This window comes from Phyllobates terribilis, unplaced genomic scaffold, assembly GCF_046119375.1.
Source record: "Phyllobates terribilis strain yellow unplaced genomic scaffold, ASM4611937v1 Scaffold_3__8_contigs__length_932513732, whole genome shotgun sequence".
Lineage (NCBI taxonomy): Eukaryota > Metazoa > Chordata > Amphibia > Anura > Dendrobatidae > Phyllobates > Phyllobates terribilis.
This window is the reverse complement of record NW_027362763.1, coordinates 670,751,296-670,762,352: the sequence shown is the minus strand read 5'-3', so window position 1 is coordinate 670,762,352 and position 11,057 is coordinate 670,751,296.

Below are 11,057 nucleotides of genomic sequence, written 5' to 3'. Positions count from 1 at the left end.
ACTATATGTACTTGTCACTTTTCCATGTGTTAGTTATGTCTTCTGAGCAGTTTGTCAGCTTTTGGACACCTTTGAAGGTGTTTTCTATGTGTTTCTATGTGTTTTTGTTTGCCTGCCATTGGTTTTAACGGTGTTCGAAGGTGTTCGACGAACAGTTCGACGAACAGTTCGGCGAACACACGGGTGTTCGACGAACCGAACCGAACTCGAGCACTACGGGGGTGGCTCAACACTAGTTATCAGTATAAAAGACACCTTTCCGCATCCTCATACAGTCACACTTCAAACTCCACCATGGTGAAGACCAAAGAGCTGTCGAAGGACACCAGAAACAAAATTGTAGCCCTGCAGCAGACTGGGAAGACTGAATCTGCAATAGGCAAGCAGCTTGGTGTGAAGAAATCAACTGTGGGAGCAATAATTAGGAAATGGAAGACATACAAGACCACTGATAATCTCCCTCAATCTGGGGCTCCACACAAGATCTCACCCCATGGGGTCAAAATGATCTCAAGAACGGTGAGCAAAAATCCCAGAACCAAACGGGGGACCTAGTGAATGACCTGTAGAGAGCTGGGACCAACGTTACACAGGCTACCATCAGTAACACACTACGCCGCCAGTGACTCAGATCCTGCAGTGCTAGACGTGTCCCCCTGCTTAAGCCATTACATGTTCGGGCCCATCTGAAGTTTGCTCGAGAGCATTTGGATGATCCAGAAGAGTATTGGGAGAATGTCATATGGTCAGATGAAACCAAAGTAGAACTGTTTGGCAGAAACACAACTCAGCGTGTTTGGAGGAGAAAGAATGCTGAGTTGCATCCAAAGAACATCATACCTACTGTGAAGCATGGGGGTGGCAACATCATGCTTTGGGGTTTTTTCTCTGCCAAGGCACCAGGGCAACTGATCCATGTACATGAAAGAATGAATGGGGCCATGTATCATGAGATTTTGAGTGCAAACCTCCTTCCATCAGCAAGGGCATTGAAGATGAAACGTGGCTGGGTCTTTCAGCATGACCATGATCCCAAGCACACCGCCAGGGCAACGAAGGAGAGGCTTCGTAAGAAGCATTTCAAGGTCCTGGAGTGACCTAGCCAGTCTCCAGATCTAAACCCTGAAAGTCCGTGTTGCCCAGCGACAGCCCCAAAACATCACTGCTCTAGAGGAGATCTGCATGGAGGAATGGGCCAACATACCAGCAACAGTGTGTGCCAACCTTGTGAAGACTTACAGATAACGTTTGACCTCTGTCATTGCCAACAAAGGATAAATAACAAAGTATTGAGAAGAACTTTTGTAATTGACCAAATACTTATTTTCCACCAAATTTGAAAAAAAAGTTCTTTCCAAATCAGACAATGTGATTTTCAGGATTTGTTTTCTCATTTTGTCTCTCATAGTTGAGGTCGACCTATGATGTCAATTACAGGCCTCGCTCATCTTTTTAAGTGGGAGAACTTGCACAATTGGTGGCTGACTAAATACTTTTTTTCCCCACTGTAGTCCTCCATACAGTATATAATGGCCCCATATATTGCTCCATACAGTAAAATGCCCCCATATATTGCTCCATACAGTATATAATGGACCCATATCTAACTCCATACAGTATAATGGGCCCATATATTGCTCCATACAGTATATAATGGACCCATATCTAACTCCATACAGTATAATGGGCCCATATATTGTTCCATACAGTATAATGGACCCATATCTAACTCCATACAGTATAATGTGCCCATGTATTGCTCCATACAGTATAATGGGCCCATATATTGTTCCATACAGTGTAATGGACCCATATCTAACTCCATACTGTATAATGGGCCCATATATTGCTCCATACAGTATAATGGCCCCATATATTGCTCCATACAGTATATAATGGACCCATATCTAACTCCATACTGTATAATGGGCCCATATATTGCTCCATACAGTATAATGGGCCCATATATTGCTCCATACAGTATAATGGCCCCATATATTGCTCCATACAGTATATAATGGACCCATATCTAACTCCATACTGTATAATGGGCCCATATATTGCTCCATACAGTATAATGGGCCCATATATTGCTCCATACAGTATATAATGGACCCATATATTGCTCCATACAGTATATAATGGACCCATATCTAACTCCATACAGTAAAATGCCCCCATATATTGCCCCATACAGTATATAATGGGCCCATGTATTGTTCCATACAGTATAATGGGCCCATATATTGTTCCATACAGTATAATGGCCCCATATATTGCTCCATACAGTATATAATGGACCCATATCTAACTCCATACTGTATAATGGGCCCATATATTGCTCCATACAGTATAATGGGCCCATATATTGCTCCATACAGTATATAATGGACCCATATATTGCTCCATACAGTATATAATGGACCCATATCTAACTCCATACAGTAAAATGCCCCCATATATTGCCCCATACAGTATATAATGGGCCCATGTATTGTTCCATACAGTATCTAATGGACCCATATCTAACTCCATACTGTATAATGGGCCCATATATTGCTCCATACAGCATAATGGGCCCATATATTGTTCCATACAGTAAAATGCCCCCATATATTGCTCCATACAGTATATAATGGACCCATATATTGCTCCATACAGTATATAATGGGCCCATATATTGCTCCATACAGTATATAATGGACCCATATCTAACTCCATACTGTATAATGGGCCCATATATTGCTCCATACAGTATAATGGGCCCATATATTTCTCCATACAATATAATACAGCCGCAGTGGTCGGTCTAATAAGGGAACGAGATGTAAAGAGAAGAAAAGTGTGAATATCTCAAGAACGGCTGCAAATTTTAATAAGCAGTAAATTGCAAAATTATATTTATTTACAAACACTATCCAAGAATATCCATCTAGGAAGAAGGGGCATTACTGTAAATGTAATAAGTAACAATTCAGACCATGAGCTAAACCAGAGCGAACCAAATCATCAAACTCCTAATGACAAACAATTTATCACAGTCCCATCATTATTTTTTTTTTTTTTTTTTACAGAGCTCCAAATCTTCTGCATAGAGTGGAATGATAACATTTTCTTTGTGATTGCCACAAGAGGGAGCTCAGGAACTCACTGCATATTGTGCTGCTGTAACTTAAGCTCCCCCTAGTGGTGGCTGCAGGCAGGTAGAATATCATTTATTTCTCAGGTTATCCTTTAATGAAATGTACTGAAAAGACAATTAGGGATTGCCCATACCCCAGCGGCCCCTGTACCATGACGGTAAATGATAATAATATTAGTAGCTCCATCAACTGCACAGTGGTCGCAGCGGGGTACTGCAGATCCACTCCCATTCATCTTCGACAAGCCCTTTAATTATGGGTATGCTACATGTATATAGGCTCAGTTCTGCAAAGCCAGAATTGGACGGGGCTTTAAATATCCCGCTATTTAGTATTCACTTACATGATGCTTCCCATAGACAAAAACCAATAATACCGCCACAGCACATGACAGCCAGAGCTATGTGGTGTATAAATAATTGTACCATACACTGCCTAATTAAAATCGCCATACAGTAAATATACCCCAAATAAATAGTAACAAATAACATTTTCATACAAGTACCTAAGTAACATTCCATTCTATACCATAACCCCGACACACAATGTCACCATACGTAACATAAATACCGACATACGGTGCTCTCATATTTACATACAATGGCTAAATAACAGCTCTATACATAAATCCAACTGGTAATACCACTATACAATGTCTAATAATGTGATTTGTGTGCTGTGTGAGGACTCGAACACTAGAGGGCGCTGTCTACACACTGAGGAACAGATATGTTGTAAGTACTGTCCTGACGCCATCATTGATTATATATACTTGTGGGATTAGAAAAAGTCAGCGGCTATAAAAGATGATCCCCGGATTTATAACGCATCTATTGGTCATAATTTAATAGACTATAGTATATTCCACGGCAGACAGCGTCCACTGTGAATTAACACTTTCATGTCTTGGTGAACTTCCCGTTCACCTTCTTCCAAGAGCTGTAAGAAGACTTTTTTTCTGATCGAAAAGTTACACTATTCCCTTTACCATACAATGTACAGAAGAATGCAAGAAAAAAAACAAAACAGGTGGATTAATAAAAATGTAATTCCAACCTAGGCGGAGATCACTGTATAGAGATTTATACAGCCACCACTAGGGGGAGCTCACTACATACAGATTTATACAGTCACCACTATGGGGAGCTCACTACATACAGATTTATACAGCCACCACTAGGGGGAGCTCACTACATACAGATTTATACAGCCACCACTAGGGGGAGCTCTCTACATACAGATTTATACAGCCACCACTAGGGGGAGCTCACTACATACAGATTTATACAGCCACCACTAGAGGGAGCTCACTACATACAGATTTATACAGTCACCACTAGAGAGCGCTCCCTACATACAGATTTATACAGCCACCACTAGGGGGAGCTCACTACATACAGATTTATACAGCCACCACTAGGGGGAGCTCTCTACATACAGATTTATACAGCCACCACTAGGGGGAGCTCACTACATACAGATTTATACAGCCACCACTAGGGGGAGCTCACTACATACAGATTTATACAGCCACCACTAGAGGGAGCTCACTACATACAGATTTATACAGTCACCACTAGAGAGCGCTCCCTACATACAGATTTATACAGCCACCACTAGGGGGAGCTCACTACATACAGATTTATACAGCCACCACTAGAGGGAGCTCACTACATACAGATTTATACAGCCACCACTAGGGGGAGCTCACTACATACAGATTTATACAGTCACCACTATGGGGAGCTCACTACATACAGATTTATACAGTCACCACTAGGGGGAGCTCACTACATACAGATTTATACAGTCACCACTAGGGGGAGCTCACTACATACAGATTTATACAGCCACCACTAGGGGGAGCTCTCTACATACAGATTTATACAGCCACCACTAGGGGGAGCTCACTACATACAGATTTATACAGCCACCACTAGGGGGAGCTCACTACATACAGATTTATACAGCCACCACTAGGGGGAGCTCTCTACATACAGATTTATACAGCCACCACTAGGGGGAGCTCACTACATACAGATTTATACAGCCACCACTAGGGGGAGCTCACTACATACAGATTTATACAGCCACCACTAGAGGGAGCTCACTACATACAGATTTATACAGCCACCACTAGGGGGAGCTCACTACATACAGATTTATACAGTCACCACTATGGGGAGCTCACTACATACAGATTTATACAGCCACCACTAGGGGGAGCTCACTACATACAGATTTATACAGCCACCACTAGGGGGAGCTCACTACATACAGATTTATACAGCCACCACTAGAGGGAGCTCACTACATACAGATTTATACAGCCACCACTAGGGGGAGCTCACTACATACAGATTTATACAGTCACCACTATGGGGAGCTCACTACATACAGATTTATACAGTCACCACTAGAGGGAGCTCACTACATACAGATTTATACAGCCTCCACTAGGGGGAGCTCACTACATACAGATTTATACAGCCACCACTAGGGGGAGCTCTCTACATACAGATTTATACAGCCACCACTAGAGGGAGCTCACTACACACAGATTTATACAGTCACCACTAGAGAGAGCTCACTACATACAGATTTATACAGCCTCCACTAGGGGGAGCTCACTACATACAGATTTATACAGCCACCACTAGGGGGAGCTCTCTACATACAGATTTATACAGCCACCACTAGAGGGAGCTCACTACATACAGATTTATACAGCCACCACTAGGGGGAGCTCACTACATACAGATTTATACAGTCACCACTAGGGGGAGTTCATTACATACAGATTTATACAGCCACCACTAGGGGGAGCTCACTACATACAGATTTATACAGCAACCACTAGAGGGAGCTCACTACATACAGATTTATACAACCACCACTAGGGGGAGCTCACTACATACAGATTTATACAGTCACCACTAGGAGGAGCTCACTACATACAGATTTATACAGTCACCACTAGGGGGAGTTCATTGCATACAGATTTATACAGCCACCACTAGGGGGAGCTCACTACATACAGATTTATACAGCAACCACTAGGGGGAGCTCACTACATACAGATTTATACAACCACCACTAGGGGGAGCTCACTACATACAGATTTATACAGTCACCACTAGGAGGAGCTCACTACATACAGATTTATACAGTCACCACTAGGGGGAGTTCATTACATACAGATTTATACAGCCACCACTAGGGGGAGCTCACTACATATAGATTTATACAGTCACCACTAGGGGGAGTTCATTACATACAGATTTATACAGCAACCACTAGGGGGAGCTCACTACATACAGATTTATACAACCACCACTAGGGGGAGCTCACTACATACAGATTTATACAGTCACCACTAGAGGGGGCTCACTACATACAGATTTATACAGCCACCACTAGGGGGAGCTCACTACATACAGATTTATACAGCCACCACTAGGGGAGCTCACTACATACAGATATATACAGCCACCACTAGAGGGAGCTCACTACATACAGATTTATACAGTCACCACTAGAGGGAGCTCTCTACATACAGATTTATACAGCCACCACTAGGGGGAGCTCACTACATACAGATTTATACAGCCACCACTAGGGGAGCTCACTACATACAGATTTATACAGCCACCACTAAAGGGAGCTCACTACATACAGATTTATACAGTCACCACTAGAGAGAGCTCACTGCATACAGATTTATACAGCCACCACTAGGGGGAGCTCACTACATACAGATTTATACAGTCACCACTAGGGGGAGTTCATTACATACAGATTTATACAGCCACCACTAGGGGGAGCTCACTACATACAGATTTATACAGCAACCACTAGGGGGAGCTCACTACATACAGATTTACACAACCACCACTAGGGGGAGCTCACTACATACAGATTTATACAGTCACCACTAGGAGGAGCTCACTACATACAGATTTATACAGTCACCACTAGGGGGAGTTCATTGCATACAGATTTATACAGCCACCACTAGGGGGAGCTCACTACATACAGATTTATACAGCAACCACTAGGGGGAGCTCACTACATACAGATTTATACAACCACCACTAGGGGGAGCTCACTACATACAGATTTATACAGTCACCACTAGGAGGAGCTCACTACATACAGATTTATACAGTCACCACTAGGGGGAGATCATTACATACAGATTTATACAGCCACCACTAGGGGGAGCTCACTACATACAGATTTATACAGTCACCACTAGGGGGAGTTCATTACATACAGATTTATACAGCCACCACTAGGGGGAGCTCACTACATACAGATTTATACAGCAACCACTAGGGGGAGCTCACTACATACAGATTTATACAACCACCACTAGGGGGAGCTCACTACATACAGATTTATACAGCCACCATTAGAGGGAGCTCACTACATACAGATTTATACAGCCTCCACTAGAGGGAGCTCACTACATACAGATTTATACAGTCACCACTAGAGGGAGCTCACTACATACAGATTTATACAGCCACCACTAGAGAGAGCACATTACATACAGATTTATACAGCCACCACTAGAGGGAGCTCATTACATACAGATTTATACAGTCACCACTAGGGGGAATTCACTACATACAGATTTATACAGCCACCACTACGGGAGCTCACTACATACAGATTTATACAGTCACCACTAGAGGGAGCTTACTGCATACAGATTTATACAGTCACCACTAGGGGGAGCTCACTAAAAACAGATTTATACAGCCACCACTAGGGGGAGCTCACTACATGCATATTTATACAGACACCGCTAGGGGGAGCTCACTACATGCAGATTTATACAGCCACCACTAGGGGGAGCTCAATACATACAGATTTATACAGCAACCACTAGAGGGAGCTCATTACATACTGATTTATACAGTCACCACTAGGGGGAGCTCACTACATACAGATTTATACAGCCACCACTAGAGGGAGCTCACTACATACAGATTTATACAGTCACCACTAGGGGGAGCTCACTACATACAGATTTATACAGTCACCACTAGACGGAGCTCATTACATACAGATTTATACAGTCACCACTAGGGGGAGATCACTACATACAGATTTATGCAGTCACCACTAGGGGGAGCTCACTACATGCAGATTTATACAGCCACCACTAGGGGGAGCTCACTATATACAGATTTATACAGCCACCACTAGAGGGAGCTCACTACATACAGATTTATACAGTCACCACTAGGGGGAGCTCACTACATACAGATTTATACAGCTACCAATAGGGGGAGCTCACTACATACAGATTTATACAGCCTCCACTAGGGGGAGCTCACTACATACAGATTTATACAGCTACCAATAGGGGGAGCTCACTACATACAGATTTATACAGCCTCCACTAGGAGGAGCTCACTACATACAGATTTATACAGCCACCACTAGAGGGAGCTCATTACATAGATATTATACAGCCACCACTAGAGGGAGCTCATTACATAGATATTATACAGCCACCACTAGAGGGAGCTCATTACATAGATATTATACAGCCACCACTAGAGGGAGCTCATTACATAGATATTATACAGCCACCACTAGAGGGAGCTCATTACATACAGATTTATACAGCCACCACTAGAGGGAGCTCACTACATACAGATTTATACAGCCACCACTAGGGGGAGGTCACTGCATACAGATTTATACAGCCACCACTAGAGGGAGCTCACTACATACAGATTTATACAGTCACCACTAGGGGGAGCTCACTTCATACAGATTTATACAGCCACCACTAGGGGGAGCTCATTACATACAGATTTATACAGTCACCACTAGACGGAGCTCATTACATACAGATTTATACAGTCACCACTAGGGGGAGATCACTACATACAGATTTATGCAGTCACCACTAGGGGGAGCTCACTACATGCAGATTTATACAGCTACCAATAGGGGGAGCTCACTACATACAGATTTATACAGCCTCCACTAGGGGGAGCTCACTACATACAGATTTATACAGCTACCAATAGGGGGAGCTCACTACATACAGATTTATACAGCCTCCACTAGGAGGAGCTCACTACATACAGATTTATACAGCCACCACTAGAGGGAGCTCATTACATAGATATTATACAGCCACCACTAGAGGGAGCTCATTACATAGATATTATACAGCCACCACTAGAGGGAGCTCATTACATAGATATTATACAGCCACCACTAGAGGGAGCTCATTACATAGATATTATACAGCCACCACTAGAGGGAGCTCATTACATACAGATTTATACAGCCACCACTAGAGGGAGCTCACTACATACAGATTTATACAGCCACCACTAGGGGGAGGTCACTGCATACAGATTTATACAGCCACCACTAGAGGGAGCTCACTACATACAGATTTATACAGTCACCACTAGGGGGAGCTCACTTCATACAGATTTATACAGCCACCACTAGGGGGAGCTCATTACATACAGATTTATACAGTCACCACTAGGGGGAGCTCACTACATACAGATTTATACAGCCACCACTAGGGAGAGCTCACTACATACAGATTATACAGCCACCACTAGAGGGAGCTCATTACATACAGATTTATACAGTCACCACTAGGGGGAGCTCACTACATACAGATTATACAGCCACCACTAGAGGGAGCGCATTACATACAGATTTATACAGTCACCACTAGGGGGAGCTCACTACATACAGGTTTATACAGCCACCACTAGGGGGAGCTCATTACATACAGGTTTATACAGTCACCACTAGGGGAGCTCACTACATACAGATTTATACAGCCACCACTAGGGGGAGCTCATTACATACAGGTTTATACAGTCACCACTAGGGGAGCTCACTACATACAGATTTATACAGCCACCACTAGGGGGAGCTCATTACATACAGATTTATACAGTCACCACTAGGGGGAGCTCACTACATACAGATTTATACGGCCACCACTAGGGGGAGCTCACTACATACAGATTTATACAGCCACCACTAGAGGGAGCTCATTACATACAGATTTATACAGTCACCACTAGGGGGAGCTCACTACATACAGATTTATACAGCCACCACTAGAGGGAGCTCATTACATACAGATTTATACAGTCACCACTAGGGGGAGCTCACTACATACAGATTTATACAGCCACCACTAAGGGGGAGCTCACTACATACAGATTTATACAGCCACCACTAGAGGGAGCTCATTACATGCAGATTTATACAGCCACCACTAGGGGGAGCGCACTACATACAGATTTATACAGCCACCACTAGGGGGAGCTCATTACATACAGATTTATACAGCCAGCACTAGAGGGAGCTCATTACATACAGATTTATACAGCCACCACTAGAGGGAGCTCATTACATACAGATTTATACAGCCACCACTAGAGGGAGCTCATTACATACAGATTTATACAGCCACCACTAGGGAGAGCTGACTACATACAGATTTATACAGCCACCACTAGGAGGAGCTCACTACATACAGATTTATACAGCCACCACTAGAGGGAGCTCACTACATACAGATTTATACAGCCACCACTAGAGGGAGCTCATTACATACAGATTTATACAGTCACCACTAGAGGGAGCTCATTACATACAGATTTATACAGCCACCACTAGGGAGAGCTGACTACATACAGATTTATACAGCCACCACTAGGAGGAGCTCACTACATACAGATTTATACAGCCACCACTAGAGGGAGCTCATTACATACAGATTTATACAGCCACCACTAGAGGGAGCTCATTACATACAGATTTATACAGCCACCACTAGAGGGAGCTCATTACATACAGATTTATACAGCCACCACTAGGGAGAGCTGACTACATACAGATTTATAC